Source organism: Syngnathus acus, chromosome 8 (genome assembly GCF_901709675.1).
Source record: "Syngnathus acus chromosome 8, fSynAcu1.2, whole genome shotgun sequence".
NCBI lineage: Eukaryota > Metazoa > Chordata > Actinopteri > Syngnathiformes > Syngnathidae > Syngnathus > Syngnathus acus.
The window spans coordinates 2,698,521-2,722,795 of record NC_051093.1 but is presented as its reverse complement, the minus strand read 5'-3'; the positions used below and the strand labels follow the sequence as shown (position 1 = coordinate 2,722,795).

Sequence of the window (24,275 nt, the reverse complement as noted above, 5' to 3'; positions counted from 1 at the left end):
ATTACCCCGCGCCTCTCTATCAGTGCACCTATCGGAAATCAATGCGCCATAAGGAGGCGCCGTCCATGCTTATTATGAAGTGCGGCTGCCTCGCTCATTGTCCATGACATCGCAACGGAGCCGCACGGTCCATGCCGGAGCGCCGTCTTCGCGAGACTTTGCTTTGGTTTGGATGACGTTAGCGCAAACCAAATGACAAGAATGGGGAGACCACAATGTGCTGAATTGTACCAACCAAAAGTGTAACCCTTGTTTGATTGAAGCCGTCATTTGAAAGGTAAAGCTGGGCTTGAAACCTTAATTTGGGTTCTTCTTAGAAGGACGGTGAGGACAGACGAGGTGATCAATATGTTTGTGCTCGATACAGGAAGTCAAGCGGTCCCTCGGGTCCTGGGGGGTCGGATGGGGGGGGCCTAAAGATAACATTTGAGGCAATGGTTTCAAATGAAGCGTTTCAGATTCCTGTTTAAAACCTGGGTTAGGGTCTCCAATCAGGGGCTGAGTTTGGATTTCAAACAAGAATCATGGTACCAAATTAGGCTTTGGCGACAACCTGACCACCCCGCCGTGTTTTTCTGCTTCCCACCAGAGTCAGCTGCTCCATATTAATGGCGACTTTGCCTCACCTCTAGCACGCTGTCGGGGTCATCGCCCCCGGGTGGCCGCCCGGCACATTGCCGCGCCCCCCACGGACCTCCTCCGAACTGTCTCTATCCCTCCTCGGCACCCGCGGCCTCGCTCAAGGTCAGTAGCGTCCTCTTCACAATCTTGCGAAACAATAAATTTGGCCGCTGATGGCAGGAAAACCTTGACAGTCTTGAAAGCCTCACCCTGTCTTAAAACCCAAATTCAAAACGCCCCCTTGAGGAAATGATGAGTATTGTTTTTGTTGGCTAAGCCGCAAGCCAAGTCAATTTGTCTTTAATTAGCGTCCGACTGGTTTGAATGGATTGAAAATTGCAGCCTGAAAGCGTTAGCGCTCGCTTCACACAAATCCCGGGGAAGCTTTAATCGCCAAATGATTATTTTAAAAATAAATAATTAATAAATAAATCTTACACGAAGGAAACCTCTCACACAAAAGTTTCATTTCCGGAATAATTACGATTGAAGCAACTCAGTGAAGGTCGAGAAAAATTTTTAATTATTCTGAATAAATAGGTGAATATTTCCATGTTTTGTCGAGCGAGCGCCGGGTGGGATCAGTCAAGGTTAGCGTGCCGCAAATGTGTGTGTGCATGCGCGTCTGATTTTCCATCCAGAGTTTGTCCACGTAAACTTGGCCTTCCTTGAGCTCACGGCAGTCATGATCTTACCAACATCCTGGTTACTGTTTCCATAGTTACACTTTCTATTTGTCGTTGCGCCTGAGACTTATCAACTTTGTCGCGGGCAAATTGCGGCCAAAGTGGAAAACTACAAACAAGTGCACCTTTGGACATTTTTCGTCTGGAAACGTTGAATGACTTTCAAAACCTTAGAAACTTAAATGTCCTAAAAAATTCCTAACTGGCTTTAATATTTTCCTCCAAACTCTTGATTGGCCTGAATGGTGTCCTAAAATGACCTTCGTAATCTTCTAAGAAGTCTTAAATTGTCTTAATCATGTCCCCCAAAAATCTCAGCTGGTCTTAATAATGTCCTAAAATGTTTGAATTTGCCTTAATAATATCCCCGTAATCAGTACAGATAACAGGAGAGAGCGTGACCAAAGAGCTCCTTGAGTCACGCTGGGATTTGTGTGACTTTGAAGACAAAGGACACATATCAAATATTCCCCGGTTCTCCTCTGACTCCCGGGCATCCTGCTGCGCCCCCTTGAGGTCAATATTGGCATGGGGAAAACGCGGCGCCTCTCTGGGGTTCGGTCTAATTCCTCAAATGTGCAGCTCGCAAAAATGTGGACACAAAGGCCGGTGTCCGAGGGCAAACGTGTCCTGCGGCGCCAAATGCTCTTTTAAGCACCGGCAGGAATTTGAATTCTTTTGCCAACGTGCGTGACTTTGAATCAAATCATCATTAGCGGAAGTCATAGTGAGCAAAACACCTTCTTTTTGAAAACGAATCAAGAAAGATGAGGATTTAAGATTTTGCACTCTTTCTTATGTGCAAATGATGCGTTCAAGGTCGCATCCTTGATTTCAGCAGAATAAAGCCTGAATGTCACAAATGCGCTCGCTGAGGGAGCCGAGGACGACGATAAAGACGAAGTCACTCGGCCGCGAAGTCTGCGACGTGAGAAAGTGAGCCGATCGGCCGCTCCTCTCAAGGGGTTCACAGTCTCCCGACTGCGAAAGGTTGCCAAAGTAACAAAGTGTGAAGCTGAGTGGCCCCACGACTCTTGCGGGCGGCCGACTCTTCATCCTCCATGTTTGTTATATCATCACTCAATATGGTGAGAGAAGCTTTCACATTTGTGTGCATCTGTTCAATCGAAATATCGCACTCCATTTCAAAGCGTCACGCCTCACTGCATGGCATGAGATTAGCGGGTGAATAACAGCGGTCCTAAAGTGGAGCCTTGTGGAACGCCTCTTTTGAAACGTAGCTTTTAATATTTATCAGTACAAATAAAAACATTTTTTCTAAAACGTGAGAGTTAACACAGAGCAACAACACATCCAAACAAAGCACATTTTGTTTTTTAAACAATCGCTTAAATTCTGTCTGAACCTCGGCGAAGTTATGCGTTTGGCGTGGCCGTCTGGCGAGCGGCAGCCCGGGAAGCATCGGTTAATTGGTGCGGTCTGGCCGGCCGCTGTCAGCTGAGGCCTTTCATGGCCTTTTCATGGCGTTCCCGTGGGAAGAGGAGGAAGGAGAGCCAAGGATGGGCGAGAAGGAAGAGGAGGCTTCCGCGTAATGAGGCGGCGTACCTGCTTGCCGAGGGCTGCATCACAAGGGTCACATGTGGGCAATTAGAGAAAAATAATGAGAGCTTTCTCTTCCTGGCTGTCGTCTCTTTGCCCTCCCCGCGCTCCCCCTCTTCTCCTTCTTGGTGAGGAGCGTTGGGAAGCGTCATCAGCGAGCGGAAAAACAGGCAACAAACGTTAAAACGGAGCGACCGCATTGTATGTCTACGTCTACATCTCCATCTATATTTATACACCGGTTGCGGGAAGTCCATTTTTCTGGCGTCCGACGTTGACAGCGGCTCCCGCGTGTAGGTTTGCGCTCCCTCGACAGTGATTGATGGTCTTTGCGGCGCCTTCCCCCCCACTTGCCATCCAAATGCCCCCAAACACTCTCGTGCGTCTTTTACATGCGCCGGGCGTGCGCGTCGTTTTTTAGGGTCCGTCGCAGCCTAATCAATAATTCACTGGCGGGTAACGCGTGCGAAATGGCGGAACGGTGGCGCTCGGGGTTTGTTATGAGCTGAAAGAAGCATAAAAATGGATTAGAAATCTAATTGAACCCAGCACTAAATCTTTTTATGGTCCATTTGTGGTTGGGGTGAAAAAAAAAGAAGAGCAAATGTTTTGATGCCTTGCTCGCTTTGGCGCAACAAACAAAACAGAAAGAAAAACTAAACATGCAATAATAATTTTTTCAGTAAACAGACCAAATATTTGAAGGACACCTGAAAATGGGGAAAAAAAAATCATCTTTAAACCAGAAGGGCAGACCTCTGGGGTCTCTTTGGCCAGAATGTTTTTTGTGGGTCTACTCATGAGAGTGATATCTACTAAATGTCATGTCGCCAAAAGGGGATCGAGTAGGGGGCTGAACTTTCAATAGATGGACAAAACGAGCCTGAAACGGCCGCTTCAAACCATCGTGGCTGAATTCCTATGTCTTTTTTGTGATAACTTGCGGAGACTTTTTTTTGTGGGTCTTGTCAAGGTGGAGACCAAAACACATCTGGCAATGCGAGAAGTCCAATTTTATTTGAAATATTTTCCATTTATTTTGGCCTGAGATGAACAATGAGGAAAAAACAAAACAGTTGAAGGCCACGTGCGATCAACCAAAACGCAGTTCACGCAATTGCAACAAATGACTCTGCGCTTCCATAATCAAAAGTTGGTGCGACTTTGCACCCAAGTGGCTTCGTGCGAAAAGCGGCAATAATTGAAGTCGTTCCGAGAAGCAGAAGCAACAAAAGCTGCTTTTCATGTGTCGCGGCGCCTTCTATGCTCGGCGCGATGTCAAGGCTCCGCGCTTTGGCGGCGGAGTTGCCGTGGCGACGCGCCGTCGCTTCCAAATGTTTGAATATCAAAAGAATGTTGAGCGCTTTGCGGCATAATGGAAGTGCCGGCTGATTAAAAGAAAACACACACAGGGAGACTTTTCGCTCATTTACACTGGCTGCCGCTTTAACCCTCGACTTCTTCAACCAGTGGCTTTGGATTTCTCAACGCCGACAAATCGTCCGTGAACGTCGGATTATAGATCTTCAGCATGTACTCCATCAATCAGTCTGTATCTGTCCCAATACTTTTGTCCCAATAACTTTACCTACTCCCCACATTTCTTAAGGCTAAACTCCACACGGTCGCTTCCTGTGTGTCCCAATACTTTTGTCTGTGGGAACGAGTGTCTCCATTTTATGCACTTTTGGGCAGTTGAGGAGTGGAGCTGAGCCGCCAGCTGCCATGCTGGCCAATTTGAGGCCATTCCCGCCCCCCCCCCAAAAGATGTCTGAAGTGGAAAATCACACCTGATGGCCCACTAGGACGCTTTCAAGCCACTCGACGCTCGCACCAAAGTCAATGTGCAAATCAATTATGTGGAAAAAAGAGGCTCATGATGACAACAAAAAAAACACACTTGGCTGACGTGGAATGTAAGAAAAGTGCAGAGACACTTTGATGTGCGGCCGGTGAAGATGAGGGGAAAGTGCTGCTGAGGTGATGAGGAGGAAGACATTTGGAGACACAGCGTGAGAGTGAGGATTCTGCCAAAGATGAAAAATCTACTGTCCCAAAACATTTGTCCAAGTGCTCCATTTTCACTCCTCGTGTGCCCCAAACCCACAACCTCACTTTTTCACTTCCTGTTGGTTTCTTTGTCCTCTTGATGAACCGACTCCCCATTTTCTTCCCCTTTCAGGTGTCCCAATACTTTGGCCAAACTGCCGCTTTTTGAGTTGTGGGCCCCTTGTGTCCTCCCGTCATGGCAACAAGAAGTGATGTCTGCCCTCTGGGGGAAATCTGCCTGCAAAAGTGCTAAACGAGTGTGTGTGTGCGCGACTGTGTGTGTGCGTGTGTGTGCGCCCGCGTGTGTGTGGATGTGGCAATCCGAGGACATTATACGTACCCTCACAGTGCTCGATGATGTCATACTTCTAGGACCCCACATTGATGACATCATCACTGCAATAGCACGGGTTTACGTTTTAATGATGCCTTCTTTGTTTTGGTCTATTCTTCACTCTAGCGCCCCCTAGCACAACGCAGATGTAAATACAGTTAACGATTGACAAACATTCCGAGGACAACGTGACCCTCGGCCCTCTCGTCAGACGACACGTGTCGCTCTTGGCTTAGCCCCGCCCCCCGCCCTACACTTCATTAACCAAATGGCATCGACTTCATTCAATCAAGAGGGGAAGTGTTTGTCATATTTAACGTGTGTCACATGACTTGATGACCAATGTCATGACCAACACGCCCCCCCCCCGCCAGCCTGAAGAACACCCCCCCACCGCCCCGAGGGCAAAGCGAGCCAATGAATGAGCGATGAGATGATTGTTACACCATCATAACACTCATCTAATTGCCAATTTCTCTTTTTAATTGAATTTGCTGGAGTGAAGAGGACGAAGATGGGATTCCTGCCACTGTGTGTGTGCGTGTGCGTGTGCGTGTGTGTGTGTGTGTGTGTGTGTGTGTGTGTGTGTGTGTGTGTGTGTGTGTGTGTGTGTGTGTGTGTGTGTGTGTTGAGCGGGCAGGACCTTAATGAGGGGAAACTATGACACTGGGTGTTGTCTGCAGAGTCTTCACACCCTCCACGCAGCAAGTCAGTCCACTTCCTCTCAGGATATTTTGAGGGCGGCAATTTGGACTTAGCTGACCATCATTTCTGTGCCGTAATTGTGGAAATAACAAATGGCAAGTAATTTGTGATTGTACTTCAATCAATTTTTTAGAATTGGTACTTTTTGGAAATTGTGTACATTCAGCTTGTGAAGCCAGTTTGACTTGACATATGCTCGACTTGGGGAGAGCCACAAAGAAGAATCCACGCCCGAAAAGACAGAGCAACTCTGCCGTTTTGAATTGAAATTTTTCTCGCTCTAAGTCCTTTTTCTTTCAATCTCTATCTGTTTTTTCTTCTCATACAGTCTATCGCTCTATTCCGCCCCCTCTCTCTCTCTCTCTCTCTCTCTCTCTCTCTCTCTCTCTCTCTCTCTCTCTCTCTCTCTCTCTCTCTCTCGCTTCCCGGTCGCGAAAGGAGCATCGGAATGCGAGCTCCTCGCGCGGCTCCATTTATGCGGTCACCATCTGACTGGTATATGAAGGATTGACTTGGTCAAGACAGACGTCCCCTCTACCTCTACAACGCCATTGACTGACCAATCGCAGGACAGCGCTCGCTCTCCTCTTCCTCCCTCATCATCTCTCTCTCTTTCTCTCTCTCTCGCCTTCCACCAGAGCATCTTCTCATCCTCATCCTCTTTTTTCCTTTTTGTCCTCTTCCTTCTCACACCGTGCGGTCCGAAGAGGACTTTTTGTCTTGCCGGAGCAACGTGGACAGGACAGAAGAAGAAGTAGAAGTGCTGACGAGTGCCGAGCATCAACTGTAAGTATAACACACACACGTGCGCGCGCGCTGCGTTCGAGGATGCGGTTGTTGCCAAGTTGTCTCTGTCACACTTGGCTGAATGTTGAAGTCAAAGTTGTTTACAAACACGAGTGAAGAAAGAGCTCGGCTCTTTGGTCATTTTTGTTTTGGAACGTCACATTTATAGTGTCGCTCCTGAGATGCGGTTGAAGATGAAGGTGCGCTTGGAGTGACCGCGTGATGTCATGCGTGGATTACAGTTGGGATGGACCTCAGGAGACGTTTTCGGGTTTTGTTTTGGTTGTTCGGGAGCGCAAGAGTGTTTTGGAAGGAGACAATGATTTTGCGTGGGCAGGGTTTTATTGTGTTGATAAAATATATTCAGTGATGTATTTATTCATTTATTTGAATTCTGCACTTTTTAAATTGTTAATGTTTGCGGTATATCTTTAATTTTCAAATATTAGAATGTTTTGATAATTTAAATGTTCTAAAATAATATAAAAATGGCTAATAAATTAATAAGTGAATACATTGCCATATTTTAAAATATTTTAATTTTGAAATTAGTTTGAATAAAAAATAATATTAAATTGTATTTTTGAAAATTTCACAGAATTTTAAAATCATTTAGGTAGATTGATTTGACTATTTTAGCTTTGGCCTGAGCACAGAAACAGCAAATAGGTAATTATTTTGCAAATAATGGACGACTAAAAAAATCCTTTACAAATTCTCGAATGCTGAAAATACTTTTTAGGAATAAGACTTCTTCTACACTACTCTATTTGAATGTTGGTCATTTTGGTTGTACTCTGGCAGCAAAATATCTTTTTAGTTGGTTCTTGGAGCACAAGTGTGGAGAACCACGATTCTATTAGCTCGTGGTGCAATAGCAGCATCATTTAGCAAAGCAAGCAAACGACATTGGCAACGCCGACTCAAGTTTCATGAATCAAACATGTCGACTTGTCCTCGTGTTTGTTGACCATGGTGCGCCGTAATTGGAGGAAAGTCGATGGTTTCTCGCCGGGTGTTTTTTTTCATGTCAGCGCAGAAGCGAGCCCCGGTTACTTGTCGGCCACGATCGATCGGGTGGCGGCGGGTAACCAGCGCTGATCATCAATACGCTGGCGTAGGAGGCCAGGCCGTGCCGCTGCCGCCGTCCCCTCTGGCTCAATTACAGCCGCCGCGTTCCTTTCATACGACCTCCGCAAGGTCAACCGCGGTGTCGGCTTCACATCATTTTTTGTTTTTTTTTCCCCGCCAGCTAGCGCGGCTGCTAAATGTTTAATGGCGGAGCTCGTCGATAACCACTCAGTTCATGAAGGAGAAAATGCTCTCGTGGGTCTTCTGAAGGGAAGGTTTGGCTGGAGTCGGAAGGCTTTGGATCTGAGATATTCACTGAGAATTTTGTTAGTTTACAGATTTTGAGATTGAAGGTGATGGTAGGTCAATATCAGAGAGAAGTCAATGTTTGCTACAAATTTACATTTGCCTGAAGATTACGTTAAGCCTGATACACACATGAAGACAAAAAGTATGACCAAAAGAGTTCAATACCCATTTTTATCTTGTAACAGATTAAAAAAGTTTTCAAAAAGTTTGAAAAATCTATGTGTACCAGGCTTTAAAGAGAGACATTGTTAGCATGAAGTTCTTAGCCTGAAGATTATAGATAATAGCTAGTAGATAATGGTTTAAATTAGCTTGAGGATGTTAGCCTGAATCTTGGAAGCTAAGCTAGTCAGCTTGCTGATCCAATGCTCACTTTTGTCTGTCTTTGAAATAATCATTCAGACGTTTGGAGCCGATTGAAGGAGCCGGGCGCTTCCTTTCAGCTTCAAACTATCCGTTAGCGCAGAATGGCTCACATTTGTGCCTCATTTGCCGCACCATTTTGTCCCCAAAGTCCATTAGCACCTTAGCCTGTCTGCCGCTTTTAGCTCGCCAATAAAACGGAGCGAGCGCTTTCGTCTCCCTATTAGATCAGCGCCGCTGCCCGCTTAACTTTATTTTCCTTTTTTTTTTGCTCCATTTAACACGTCCACAAAGACGGCTCGCTTTCACTAAATAGAAAAAAAATTCTATGAGGACGACTGAGATGTGAAGCGAACGACCGGGCGGCCTATCTCATTGGCGGCCATTACACCTCACACGGGAAGTAATTGAAGAGGCGAGGACGCTCATTTCGTCTCGCAACACTTTCTATTTTTCTTACTTTTGCACTTTGCAGGCAAAAAAAAGAGCGGAAATTCACTCGGTCACCGAACCATTGCAGGAACATTCTGGTCCAATTACAGGACGTTTTGAGAAGTTTAAATTCAAATCCACTTCTAAGTCATATTAGTCCCCTTTTTGAAAATTCTCCTCCATTTTAGGGACATTGTTCTCCACTCAGGGGATATTTGGCCATCCCCCTGTCTCTTCCTCGACGGATTGGGCCTGAGCGAGCCGCTCAGGTGAGAGCATGCCGTCATCACGACGGCTGCTTATCTTGCCGCTATCGATCGGGTGGCGCGTATGTGTGTTGGGGTGGGGGGTGGCGGGCTTCAAAGCGGGGCGACCAATCAATGGGGGCATTTCAGTCTCCTTGAAAAGTCCTTTGTTTGATCCCAAAGAATGATTGGACGGGCCTGACGCTAACACGCCGGCCACCTGCACGGAGGTCCGTTTCCAGTTTTGACTTTTGGAATTTCCACAGTGCAAAACAAAAAAGTCAAAACCAAGAAGGCGATGGAACAACGACGTTCGGTTTTTTCTAGCCCCTCAAACAAGCTGATGGTTGTTTTCCTCGCATCCCGGCGAACAGCTTGAAAGTGTCGATGCGTTTCATTTCACCTTCTCAATAAAAGTGGAAATTCCTCCATTTTCAACGATTCCCTTCTCGTAATTTGACTTTTTATGTCATTTTAGTCAAATGACTTTCGATTTTATGGTCTCTCATTACGTTGAGCCTTTTCACCAGTTGATATTTGTGCTAATTAATAGCTGCTGCAGCTTACCACACACATTTTTACAACTTGAAGGAAGTCCTTCATCAACTTTCAGGACATTCCACTCCATTTTCAAAACATTTCACTCCACTTTAGGGACACGAGTCCATTCTTTGGACATTTCTTTGGGAAGATTCCAGTTTACTTCCAGGATATTTCAGTTCACTTTGGAACCTTTTCGTGCGCTTTGGGAACATTTCGATCCACTTATGGAAAGAGTTTGGCGCCTTTAGGGACATTCCAGTCCACGTTGGAAGATTCTGGTCCACTATGGAATGATTTTGTACACTTTCCGGCCCATGCTAGGAACAATTTATTCACTTGAGGACATGAAATTGAATCACTTGATAAACGAACCGCAAAGTAGCGAGGGATCACTGTATTCTGGTTCATTTCGAGGACTCGTGATCTACTTTTGAACATTTCCGTCCACTTTGAACATTTCACTTTGGGATCATTCAAATCCATTTTAAGAGCATTGTGATCCTCTTTTGCAATTTTTGTGGTGTGCTTTGGGAATGCTCATATCCGCTTATTAGACGTTCTGCTTCGCTCAGAAAACATTTGTCCCACTTTGGCACGTTGTAGTCCACTTTTTTGTCCATTTTTGTTGACGTGTTGGCGGTTATAATCAAGTTTGCGGATGCAGGCATCATTAAGTGGTGCTTGTGTTCGTGTAGTGCGCATTGTCTCGATTTCAAGTATGTACAGGCAATGCTGGAATTTGCTGGCGCGAGTCAATCAAAGTTTGCCGAAGCAGCAGTCGCCGAGCGTGTTATTGATGAATCATCCTTATTCATTCAGCGAACGTGGCAGCTCATGACGCTGTCGAGTCGACTCGGCAGCCAAGCGGTAAAGTGGTGGACGACTGAATAATGGACGTTCCAGCTGCTTTGCATAAAATCTTTCTTTGCGACCTTCTTCACCTTCTTGGCAGACTTTTTATTGATTCCCTGCCTGGTACGACCTTTGCCTTTGCATCGCTGTTGCCGTGGAAACACTAAGCTGCAACATTCTGGTCTGCTTTGAGAACATTATAGTCCACTACGGCGGAATTCTGGTCCACCGTGAGAGCATTTTGCTTCACTTTTGGAACGTCGTGGTCCACTTGAAGTACATTTTGAGCCACTTTAGCACAAACGAGTCTAATTGGGCGAGTCCACTTGGAGGTTATTTTGCTCCACTTTGGAAATGTTCTAGACCACGTGTGAACATTCTGGATCACATTGAGTGCATTCTAGTCCACTTTGGGAAGATTCGATTCCACTTTGTCAGCATCTTGGTCCACTAAACTACTTTATTCAAGTTCCCTCTCTGTTATGGGTCTGCTAGACCTTATTAAAGTCATTCTACTTTATTAAGCAATAAAAAAACAACAATAAATAGTTTTATTACACAGGATTATTCCGGGTCCTAGTCCTCATCGTAGAGTATAAAATGTTGTGTTAAGTTGAAATGGATGCCAGCCAGCCAGCTGAGTGTTCAGGTTGTTGAGGCTCTGGAAGGAAGCCATTAGCATTTAGATTTGGCGGCCTCTCTCTCTCTCTCTCTCTCTCTCTCTCTCTCTCTCTCTCTCTCTCTGTTCCACTCAATGTGTGCACGTGCATCGCAAATGGTCTTTTATGAGCTGCCGGCGGAGGAGGGGCGGGGCGGCGGCGGTCTCCCATCGATTGGCTGGTCCACACGCAGCGCCTCCTAATGGAGGTCAGGACACGATGCATCGCATTACTTGTCGTTACGGCGCATCTGCTCTCATTTAGTCACCCTTATACGTCTGTGTGTACGACACTTTTTTTTTTAATAAAGAAACGTAGTTTTAGTTAAAATACAAAGCAGTGTTCGGAGACATTCTATAGGTTATAATGTAGTAACAATTGTTGTGGTAAAGTGAAGATTTTCAAGACTAAAACATTAAAAACAGAAAAAAACATAATTGAAACATATATTACAAGAAAGAAATTCTCAGTTCCATCCTGCTCTATGATTGGCTCAGCCCTCACGCTGCTCACCTGAGCGCACAGGTGCTTCGAATGAGCAAGCAGCCACCACCGAAGCCTCTCCTGCTAGTCTGTACTTTGCAACTTTCAAATCGGACTTTTCAAGTTATTGTTGTCGACTGGTTCTGGGACTTCGTTTCCAGCCCGACGATGCCGTCCGAGCGTCTTCTGCATGTTGAGCAAGATGCACGCATGCAAGAACGGAGCATAAATCAATCTTTCAGTTCCAGTCGATTAAAAAAATATGGAAGGAGTATAAAGGCACACCTCCGATGTCTCGGAGTCTTCCTGTTGTGCGCCACATTCGGCATCGTCATCACCTTTCAAAGTTATGGCATTTGATATGTTAATTTATGGATTACTATATTCTTAAAAGCCCAACTATAGGGACATTGTGAGCCAATTTAGAACACTTTGCTCCATTTATTTTGCTTTTTGGTCGTTGGGAACATTGTTGTGTCTGTTGGGCATTTAGGACCTTTCTTTTGAGAATTTTTTTTCTGGCTTTAGAACATTTTTGTCAACTCTGGGAACATTCTGTGTCACCAAGACAACATTCAATTTTTTTTTAATCACATTTGAAGGGCATTTCAATCCACTTTGGGATGTTCTGGTCCAATGTGAATCCGTTTCAGTCCACTTTGGGAGCACAGAAGTTGATTGTGAATCGTGTTCTGCATGCCAATCACAAATATGAGTCTCGGCGTGTGCGGGGGTGGGAATGTTTTGTTCGTCGGTGTGCTTCGGCGCCTCCATCGGGGCCAAACGCGTCCTCTCGGAACTAATATGCACGGCGGGATCGCTCCCGTCCAGACGGAACGCCGTCGGAATGGGATGTCGTCGCGATGAGATGCCGCCGTCTGTTGTGATTGCGCCGCTGAACCCGTGCGACCCGGCCGCCCGCAACCTGAGTGAGGCCGCGCAGCGGCCCGCTTGTTTACTCCCCCTCGCCGCTTCCTTTCAAGATGGAGGCAAATTGGCAGCGACGTAGAAAAAAAAATTGCTTGCTGTTAGGGAATGCTGAGTTTTCCAGCATAAAAGATCGAGGAGCATTTGTTAGCGTACGTGACATTTAACATGAAATAAATAATGTATGTTCTTAACACATTATTTTTCTATGTTTGGTATGTTGTCAAGCTTCAGTCGCTATAGGCAATGTTTAGACAGACTGACTTCTCGACCGCATATTCTTACGGGTCGTCCGTCGGGCTGCAGGGAGGGTAGGGGGGGGAGAAAGACAGACTGCCTGACAGACAGACGGACAGACAGCGCGCGTGTCTGATTTCCATCCCCCGGGGCGCGGCGGGTAATAGAGATCAGTAATTGGCTGCTATAAATCCCGGCAGAGGACAAGGTGGGTCAGAACAGGCTGATTACTTGCACATTACCGTCAATCCCGGCAAGACCCGGCGCGGACGTCAGCGCCGGCCGCCGCTTTGTGGTTATGAAGCAATCCGAATCACTCGCCGCGTGTCTGCTTCTCTAATCAGACGCGAGCCGTTCGTGTGAGGGAGGGAAAATAGCATCTCCTGGTTTGGACACTTGACGGCCGTCTTTAGTTAGCGGACGCATCACACTGTGGCTGACGTGTTAGTTAGAAAGCAATCAGCATGTACGCTCTCCACCTTTCCAACAGTGGATCAAGTTTGCATCTAATTTTGAATCCATTCTGAATCCACTTTTGAATGAGAAATTGGATTCATGGTTATGCTGTACCTGGCCGCTCGCGTGTCTTCCTGTTCACGTCATCTCGTGAGGCAAATCATTTGTTCGGCATTTCACAGACATGACATGTCTGTCCGGTCACATGGAAACGCCGTCGATCCGACTCGTTCATACACTTGTCTGTTCACACGCGCATGACAAACGGAAATTTCCACTCTTCGCGGTTGTACCTGATTGATTGGTCGCCGAGCGTGTGATTGGCTGTGATGTCGACGTGTGCCGATTTTGGCGGCTATACTTGAAATGGATGGCTTGTCAGTGCCAAGAAAAAGAAAAAAAAAAGAAAAACCTAATTGAAAACGAGCAAACGTGAAGCCAAGGCGACCTTGCCGCGCTTGTCCTTGGCGCACGACTGATCTGGTCTTAATGGACAAACTTGGAGCGGCGGCGCCGCTTCTCACGCGTCCTTCGTGTTTGGACGGAAAACGCTTCCAGCGTTTAGTCTGCATCCTTCACATGCAACCCAAGGCCCGTCTATGGAAATCCCACTCTGGATTCGACTGGCGAACAAACGGAAAGCCATTTGAGTATTTGACTTTGCCAAAAAAAAAGCCAGAGCGGGATTTCCGTGCCCCTCCACCGAGGCCTCGTGGCGGCGTTGCCGCAAAAGCGCGACACGATTTTCAGTCTGCTTGACAGCTGCCCTCAGTCCCGCTCGCTGGCGTCAGACAAAATGCTAATTCTGTTTTTCATAACCCAAATAAAGTTTGGTGCTGTTGAACAGTGCGACGTTCTGTTGGCAGCCCCACAGGCACAATTCTGATCAAATATTCATATTTCAAATGTCTGATCGGAAGAGTTTAAGATAGAAAAAGAAACACTACATAACTAAGTTTCCTGCTGTTTTTTTTTGCTTTATATTTAATGATACTTTATCAACTTGGGGCGAAAACAAGTAAAGTTTGACTGATGTCAAAATTCGCAGCCGGTTTCTACTGTTGTCGGCAATTTCAGAAAATCAAGTTGGGCGGTATTTGCGCCACAAATCAGATGCAAGCTGTACAATTTTTCTGACATTGGTAGCGAGGAATTAGAAAGATTCCTTTGGTTGGGGGACAAAGATGCCAAATGTGAGGAATGCTCGGTAAAGTGCAAGAAGCCATTTTCCTTTGTCGAGGTAGCGCGAATGATGCAGGGACAGGAAGCTACAGAATGTAATGTGGGGGGGGATGAGAATGCTAGCGGAGGTATAGTCGCCCCCCCCCCCCCTTCTTCCGTCACCGCCCTGGCCTTGACACCTCGCCAGGAGCGCTCATTCATCACACGTGCGCCGCTCAAGCCACGCTAAATCACGGCGGATAAAGGACGCGACATAAAAGAATGGAATTGCCAAGGCAAGCCTTCCAAATCCCACCGCCGTCATCCCCAAGAAACACAACGAGACTTTTGGACGCTCCCTCCCGGTTGCCGACTTTCATCTCCGGGGAACGGCTCGCCCCGCTGATATCCGCCCTTATCTGCTCTTGCGTTGCTGGGCGGATTTAATATGATTTTTTTTAAGAGGCATTTGCACAATTGAACTCTTAACATGATATTTGGCCAGTTTTGAAATTTGACAGCCAAAAAAAAAAAAAGAAACGTTGAAATGACGTGACCTTGTTGAGTCAGTCAACCTGCAATGCAAGCGTGCTAATAACTTGGGAGATCATTAATCTTCCATCTACTGAGGAAGGATTTATTTTTATTGATTTGCCTTGTGTGTAATTTACTGTTTGCGCATTCCGAGAAGGGGCAAAGTTTGGCTACGCATGATCGAAATGAAAATTTGCAATGGGGTTTCTTTTCCCTTTTTTCTGGATCTGGTCCATGTGAACACATGTGCAGCTAGGGGCCCAGTTTGAGAACCACGGCCATGGAGGTTGCTGGGAGTTCATTGAGTTGGGGAGCAGTGATTTGCGGAGGTCCACCGAGGCGGAATGAGAGTGATCTGCAGTCGATAGCGGCCTTGATGCCGGCGTGACGGAGAGCGCGCTTTGCTTCCTTCTGGGCCGCCTTTGCAGCTTTTTCCTCCATGGATCAAAGTGGCAAATAACGGCAGCCGTGATGGAGCGAGGCTGGGATAACAAAGCGGGATAACAAGCCCCCCCTCGTGCACCATGCGGTGGCCCCAGGATGGATGGAGTCCGTTTGTAACGGCTCGTCTACTTTTGACAAAGTAAGCCCGGTCGTAACCTTCATCCTGATTGGCTGAGCCAAAGGGCATCCGGAGATGAGGCGCTTCGTCAGGGTTCCTAATAAATTGTCTCCTGACCGAGACCAGATTGTTTTCCATACGCCGCATTTGCCATCCTGACCAAGGTTCAATTTGGTTCTCACGTTTGGTTTCTTTTTCGCACGTCATCTATTCTGGTCTCTGATTGGTCGGTTCAAAAGTGGATTGCGTAGAAACAAGTCTGTACGGATCTGATCTTCCTCCAAAAGAGCCCCCCACCCCTTCCCAAAGTCTCCTTTGGAGCGATCAAAGCTTACAGGAGCCACTGTGCCCTTCCTTCCTTCCTTCCTTCCTTCCTTCCTTCCTTCCTTCCTTCCTTCCTTCCTTCCTTCCTTCCTTCCTTCCTTCCTTCCTTCCTCGCTCCCTCCCTTCTTTCCTTCTTTCCTTGCGAGTTCATAATGTTTAATTCATTCCGGGACGCTCACGGGACCGTGCTCACAAAAACAAAAGCCTCACAAAGACAAAGGCAGAAAAAAAAAGAAACAAGTTGCCGGGAACCAATGTTTCAGGTGGGACATCAAATGCGGTGATTGGAGATGAGGCCGCACTCCATCCCTGCTAATCAGAGCTTCATCAAGCGCTCTCTGGTGTCAGGATTAGGGGGCGCCGGAGCACGCTCCCCTCAGACTTGTCTAAATTGCTAAAATGGCCGCCAAGGGAACGTTGGACGTATCAGTCAGAGAATGAAGCCTGCTTTGCTTTGATTGACCTTCCTGTGCTTGATTGGCGGAGAGTCCCTGGGCGCCAGCGCGGTGGGGGCTGTTTGAAGGAAGGTGCCCGAGGGGTGGGGCACGGGAGTTTAGTTGGAGGAAGGTGAAGGTCGCGCGATGAAGATTAAAGTGTCTACATACCGGTGAGACACCGCAACAAGTCGACCAGATGGAAAATCAGTGTTTCTGAGGTCTGAGCGGATCTACACAAATAGTCCGTCGGTACACGAAGGAACTTTGGTTCACTTGATTGGTTGGAAGGGGGGGTTATCCCCAACGGGTCTTGGGAACGAAGCTTGGAGAATATTCAGCTTTTGGTGAACTCTCCAAATTGTGCTGATCCAGTGGCAGCTGCCACAGCGACTCATAAGAATGGAGGACACGCAGCCATGACGCATTTGCAGCTTCGACGCTTTTTGGGGAGCCGGCGAGAGTGGCTGAGGAGGGGGGGACGGTTATATTTTTGCTGTATTTGACAAGAGAAGACGAGTCACAGGGTCAGCGGAGAGATTGAGATTCAGAACATCATTTGGGTGTGTGGCGATGCCTCAGAAAAAATCTCCCCGGATGGAACATTCAATCAAATTCCTACTCCGACTTCAAATATTAGCAGTCGCTAGCTCTGCGCACTAACATTTTCTAGAATGTTCATCAATATTAGCCGCCATTAGCCTTGTAGACTAACATATTTTTTAGTAAATTAATCTCAAACAGAAACAATGCCCAGCTGTGTAGTATGCGTGACGTGTACATTGAGTGTCGAGTCAGCTTGCTTTGTCTGCATGTTGAGTTGATTGGTGTGACGTCTCTGGGTCTGAAATGAATGAGCCCATTACTCATTCCTTTGTTCACTCGAATGGTCGACCTCTGTCTGAGCCTATTTTTAATCACTTGCCGGGGGTTTGCAGAATTTACGAATCAGTGATGGCAAGCTATATTAACTTAGCTAACATCCGCTATATGCGTTAGCTTCTCTTGACATTTCGCAAGTGTGAAATGGTCCCAAACATCGGACACTCTGTTTTGTATAGATTATTTCCTCCCGTCTTGCCGCCATCACGCCGACACTTTCTCGCCATTCATTAATCTAGCAAACCCTGACTGGTGAAATTAGCCAATACTACCTTGGAATGCTAACGCTAGGTCCTGTTAAGGAATTGATATGTGACCAGGTGATGATTCATGTTGTCAGGCAGCTGTTAATGTAATGAGTCAGGCTGTTGGTGTGATCACCCCCAACGGGGATGTCTCCGGGATCTCGCCCTGATTGATTTCGCCCTTGAACCCACGTTGATGACAGCTTGCGCGGTCGCCTTCGAGATGGATCTCGAGATGGATGCTAAAGGCTTTTAGGAGGAACGTTGGCGTGTAAAAGGCCGCCATTGCTCACACGGCGACGTCGCCGTGGCATCATTCCCAGTGACTCTGCAATCTGGCGCCGGGGGAATTCTCAATTCGAAATTGTTAAGCCACACAGAACGTCAATAGTGGATTTACTGCCAATATTGTCAGTTAACTAATGACATCTCATTTGTGATGCGCTTGACGTTTGTTTGTAATTTAAGTCCAAAGCCAATCAAAAATGCTCCTCTCAGCTTGCCTGGCCGGTTTCAACTTCAAACAGTGAAACTGAAACTGCGTTTGGCTATGGCGGCTCTCAAAGGTCAGTGAGTTGTGCTTGTATTTTTTTCCCCCACTGTTTGCTGAGTTAGCATTGGTGTCTTTTTATTGTATTATTGAGCCGTTTGGAGTGAAGCAGTAAAGTCCATTCGGGCATCTGGAAGCTGAAAGTAAGCACAAGCGGAAGCACAGGCGGGACCACGGCGCTCTCAGCCCGAGCGCAGCTCCCATCGATCGCGGCGTCAAGTGGCTTAGTCTGGTGTCAATAGCGTCACCTTTTCACTCCAAACTGATAACGCGCATAAACACACACACACACACACACACACACACACACACACACACACACACACACACACACACACACACACACACACACACACACACACACACACACACACACACACACCGGCTTGTGTTCTTACCTTCCGTCCATATCCGTCATTGGTCCTCTCTGACCAAACAGCAAGCAGAGATGCGGTGCAAGGAAAACGATACGCACTCCGATTTCCACTCGGAATGTAATATGACTCATCTATAATTGACTCCCATGACATCATGACCCAGTTGGAATCATTCAGTCTGGTTATGATTCAAAACAATACAATTTATTTTAGTCAATCGAATTACAACTCAATACGATGCACTTCAATGATGTGTTAATACGAATTAGCGATATGATTCACTTCAATCTGATTCCAATCCTGATATAAGATTCAATTGAATCAGGAAACTCTACGCTGCTATGAGTTGCAGCTCTCTCCTCAGAATCAAGATGATTCATTCCAATTCACTCTATCATAACAAATTCCAATACAATCTGATTTCACAAAATTTGGTCACCGCAGTCAATCATGTTGAGGAGCTAATTAGCACGCTGGCCACGCCGCCTCAGACGGACGCTTTCATCGGCTGCGCATCAGGTTGAGAGCTCTTTGGCTGAGAACAAAAGTAGAAGAACAAGGTGACTCGATGTTGTGGCGATAAGCACGGACACTCACTCGATCCCATCGACGCCTCCTCGGGTGCGCGACGGGGGCGTCACCCGCCCGGCGTTCGATGACGGCGGCGGCCGAGCTCCCCGATACGCATCGAATCCAACGGGCAACCGTTTGACCTCCGATCGCGGAACGCGGTGCCGACGCCGGCGGCCAAGTGTTGATGTTGGTTAATTTGCGGCGTCGCAAAAATAAAAGGTCACCTCTGAGCGGCGCTTGGCGGCTTTATTTCGCTTTTACGGCCTACGCTGCAGATTGAGTGCCACACGTTATCAGATGGCGGAACAACCTCGTCACATAAAGTTCAGCACCTTCAACCGGCGCCACCGAAGGAAGGCCGTTCAAGTGCGGCCAATGTTCGTCTTTGACGACAACATAAAAAGTTCATTAAAAGCGCCTCGCTCTTCCTACCTAAACGAGAAACTTTCAGACCTTGAAGCCAATTCGCTATTGTGAGTCGAACCACAAAAGATTTTTTAATTGATGTTTTGTTGCTTCTAGAAAGTTCCTGCCTCTGATGGCGGCGGAATCCCCACCAGTTGTCAAATGTTTGTCGTTGACACGGAAATCCGTTCCCACGCCGGCTCGTTATGTCGGGCGCCGCCACAATGGGCCCGGCTTGTTCCTAAATGCCACTCGCCACGTCTTTAGTTGTGAGCATATTAGTCTCCATGGCAACACGTTCCTTTTCGCCACTTTGTGTGTTTGCTCTCACTGATTAAACGCTCGGCTGACAAAGTGACGCCCCGCTGGCTTCATCTCCGGGAAACTCCGCCGGCATATGTGCCGAATACGGAGACGGCATCCCACAACAAACAGGATTAAAACGCACGCCAGTCAAATAAATACAAAAATGTACAAGAGAAAATATATAAAATAAAATGTGCCGAATTGAACAAACATGACAAAGAAAAACATAAACCGAAGACTTGACCTTGCGTGAGTTGGACGTGAACGGCTGCCAATCCAAGATTCTCTGTCGAGCTCGTCTTGACGGCATCGAAGATTCACACGGAGCCAACGCGCCGCCGCCGGCAAGTTCAGCCGGGCGCCTCGGGCAAAGGCAACGAGGAGGAGGCCGACCTGAATCAAATGTGCGTCATTCAATTAAAAATATCTCCAAACTATCAAGCAAACGCGTCCAACAACATGAGGTGAACTTGCGAGACGCGATTGGCGTTTCAAACGAGGGTTAATGTTTGGAAGTTGTGTGTAAAATCTGAATTAGGCTTTCAATGAAACGCTACTAGCATACATGCCATGCTTGACCAGAGCAAACACGAGCAGCCAATCAATGAGGACCAAATTGAATCTACTGAAGATGAATAGCATCGTTGACCCCCACGCCCCCCCCCCCCCCTCCCTGAGTCAATTAATTGTAGGGGGGAGGGGGAGGGTCAAGGGGATGCAGCCTCATTAAGGCTGACAGCAAGCTGCTAATGTGTGCATGCTACACAGGTGGCTTTGATGTAGCGCCCATGCCTACGAGCCGCATTAGCATGAAGGCACGGATGGCATGAGAAAAGGTGCATGCCAAAACAGCAGGGGGCATCAAAAACTGGAAACCTTACAAGAATTTACTGAACCTTTTATCCAAAACAAAAACACGTTAAAAAAATAAATGTGCATAGATTCCGCATCCATATACATTATTATTTCCAGCTATTCTTTCAGATTAGGGTATCAGTTTTGAAACCCTCTGACTCGAAACCCAACCTCTTATTTGGCAACCTAGCTCTTGTTTGAAAGTACAAAACTGCTTTTCCGACTCAGCAGAAAAACGAGTTTTCTCGCAATTGTTTGTGTTGAGTCAAGGTGGGTCATAAAAGCGGCAGGTCGGGAAACTACTGGAACGCGCGGCGGCGCGGGCCGGCTCATTAGCCAACGGCTGCTAATAGCCGCTTCCGTGGCATCCCTCGCAAAGTGTCACTTGCATCGATCGGGCCGATCGCGCGGCACCTTAATGATGTCACATTCTTGCGAGAGTCAACGGTCCAGCGCGCAATCAGCTCATTTCATCAATGTACACAATTGAACCTATTTAACATATTGATATGCACTTACGCCGCTAATGTGCGTGACCTTTATACCCCGAGTGGAGGGAGCTCCTCTTCACATCCGCTGTCGTTATTTATCAGCTGACATTTAGCCGGGGCCCCGATGGCGGCGGTTGGGGGAGCGAGGGCGGCGGCGCGGGTGGCGGCTCTCCACTTTAATTAAAGGTTCAACCTCTTCACTGGATGACAAATTGACTTCTTTGTGCTTGGGGAAAGTGCCGCAACGCGTAAAGTCCTGCCGGCGCCTCGCTAACGGGCGGCTAGCCTGGAGCTAAGCGCTGGAATGGATTGAAAAGAATACAAATAATGCTCCAACTATGATGAGAATGATAATGCGCTTTAAAAGCACACACAAGAATTAAAAACACCGGAGGATACAAAGCAAAATGGCAGCCTTCTTCTGTCTTTTTGTGCATGGTTTCTTGAGACTTTTTGGGAGGTGGACTCATTGTGGATGCGCCCACCAAATTTCATGTTGCTAAGTGACACATGTTGGGGGCTGAATTTTCTGCAAAATCTGGGAGTGGCCGTGACTGCAACATGGCGGCTTCAAACAAGCGTAGCCAACTTTAGGTGTCTTTTCAGGCATGGCTTCTTGAGACCTTTTTTTTGCGTCTACACGTTAGACCAGTCTACCAAATTTCATGTATTTAAGACTTTTGGCTTAGACTTTAGACTTCAAAGGATAATTCATGGGGTGTTGCCATGGTAATTTATGAGTCCTTCAAATTGCTTTCTTCAGACTTTGCTGTGCCCCCCCTCCCAAAAAAGCAGCGGTGCTCCTGACCCAATTTTGCGGATTGCCTTTGTTCATCTGGCAAACCTGCCAAACAGCGATGACATCATCTTTTGTGGATGCAGATCAAATGAAGTACAGCCGCAAATGTTGATGGTAATTTTTTTTTGCGTTGATGACAGCGAAGGTTCCCGCCATCTCTGGACTGGCCTCTGGGCTGCTTTTGTCCCACTGCGAACGACTGGGAAGGAAGAACATTTAATTGGCCTGTTTGCAAACTAATTAAAGGGCTCCATTCCGCCCCGTGGAGGCGCTCGTCGCTAAGAAAGCCAGGGACATCATTAACCAGCGGCCTTGATAACCCTTCAAAGCGGGTTGTGTAGTGTGGGGAACACGTTTACACGTGTGTGTGTGTGTGTGTGTGCGTGCGTGTGTGTTGCGAGCAGATGCCAAGCGTTTTCAGCCCATCGCCCACGGCATCCTACCTCCGCGTCCTAATCAAAGAGTTGCGCTGTCTTTCCGAAGGTTTCAAAAGCGCTCGTCTCCACCTCGTCTCTCAGTAGGTGGCGCCGCGCTTCTATTGTCTTCACTTCACAGTCATTTGTCTTATTAGGAGAAACACGCATGGCCTGCTTACAGCACGTTAACCTTGTTTCTTTTACTTACTACCCAGACTGGCTTTGATGCTTTTGTTTGAGAAAAAAAAAGTTAGCATGTATTGCTGTGAACGTCTTCATACAGCCGCTTTACCTTCACAAGAGTCAGCGGGTGGGGGGAAGTTCGAGATCGTCAAGTAAACGAGATGCAAAAAAAACTGTCGATATACTTTTGTGCTTTGATCTGGTTTTAGATTAGTCAAAATGTACAAAATATTGTCTCAGACCAGAAAGTTTATTTTCTTTCCATTCTAGAAATCAGCAGTAGAACATTTCACCAAAAACTCCACTTTCTGACCAAAGTGCGGAGAAAATGAGCATACATGATCCTTGACCTCGAAAGTTTGCACCCCCTCGATCTCGTTGCAGATGTACTAAATTTGACTTTGGCAGTCGACGGACGCGGTGATTGGAGCCGATATGTTCTCGCAGCAAACGGCCCGAGGGCACATCGAGTTTAACTAATGAAAGCCTCGCTCGGGTCGGCCCGTCAGTCGGCATCGAGCTCCCTCCTCAGCCTCCTCCTCCTCCTAACAAATGCTACAGTGGAGCATCTGTTTCTATTTTTTCCCTCCGTCTCTTCGCCGTGTTTGGTCCCAATATTTTCACTCGTCGAGGCTGACGGCTGTTATTTGGCCCGTGGCTCCTGTCAAAACTAACACGGCTTAATTGACTGCAAGCGAACGAGCCCCGGGATTGATCCTGTCAGGCGTCCTCGGCGAGCCGCGCCGCTCCATCTGTGAGCCGTTACTCCGGCGACGGCGCCAATCTGCTGCTTGGGAAGGAGCCAAGCCGTCGACGGAAGGAGGCGGGCGGGCGGGCGGCGGTGAAGGGGTGTCGAAATTCCGACAGGTACCTGAGGCACCGCCGGTCTTGTGATCCGCTGTCACTGATGACACGCTCCTCACACGCCAGTAAGTTTTGCATCATGGTAAGCAAGAGCGCTCGTACGCTACAGATCCGTCAAGCCTTTCTGAGGGACTCGTGCAGATGTCTTCATCCCATCCAGAACCGGCAAACGCTTCCAAATATGGCAGACGCTGGCAACCTTTACAGAGTATAAGGCCAGGAACACACCGAGACCATCGGACTGTTTTTGTCACGATTTGTATGTAATATAACACAAAATAAGTCCCAACACGTTACAGACACGACATTGTCTCGCTCCGGCGACTCTTTTGTGTGTAATTGAAATCTGCTGCCGAAGAATAGTGTCATGCCCGGAGCGTGAAAAGGGCTCCAGTGGGGTTCATATTTGATACGATCCACCTTGCGCATCAGGGCAGTTAAGGAATTAGAGTTACCCATACTGTGGCTCACGCATCTGTTTCCATGGTAACCGCACAGAGAGAGCGCCCTGCGGGTCCTCGCCGAGCGCTCGGCTTCCCGTCTGCCGGTGCCTCGCCGAGATTTCCCCTGCCCGGATCAGAGAGGAGCTCCCCCGCGCTGTTCGTGGTGTCAATCCCAGAGGAGGGGACGCCGTTGGGCATTCGTGGACAAGCGTCTTTCGCCTGCCATGTCCCTGATACGCCAATGTCCGAACCTCTTCCAATATGTTCGCTAGATCAAATTTACAAAAGTGTCCAAGAACGTACATTGATCATATTTACACACGTTAACAGAAAACTTTAAAAACATTTCAAACAAGCTCATAGCTAATGAGCTAACATGAGACAAGGCAGTGAGAAAATGGGAGAGCCGAGCGAAAAGGAGACGGGGTGGAGTGTGGCAGCTCAGGCGGCATAATGTTGGTCGCAGATTCCGTTGATACCTGTCGAGACGGCTGTCAATCAAGCGTACGTTGCCTTCGGCGATGCGTCATGCAGATTGACAGCTGACAGACGG

At 47.4% G+C, this 24,275-nt stretch overlaps 1 protein-coding gene across 2 annotated transcripts in view; it reads left to right on the top strand.

Annotated features, from left to right (window-relative positions):
• Nucleotides 1-6,391: 6,391 nt before the first annotated feature.
• Nucleotides 6,392-24,275, top strand: part of LOC119126422 (RNA binding protein fox-1 homolog 3-like) — a 156,447-nt gene continuing 138,563 nt past the window's right edge. Inside the window, exon 1 of one of the 2 annotated variants that reach the window (XM_037257700.1) lies at nucleotides 6,392-6,741. The gene's annotated coding sequence lies outside the window, so the exon portion shown is untranslated. Of the gene's footprint in view, nucleotides 6,742-23,267; nucleotides 23,345-24,275 lie in introns of those variants that run through there. The other variant, XM_037257702.1, reaches the window with a different exon arrangement.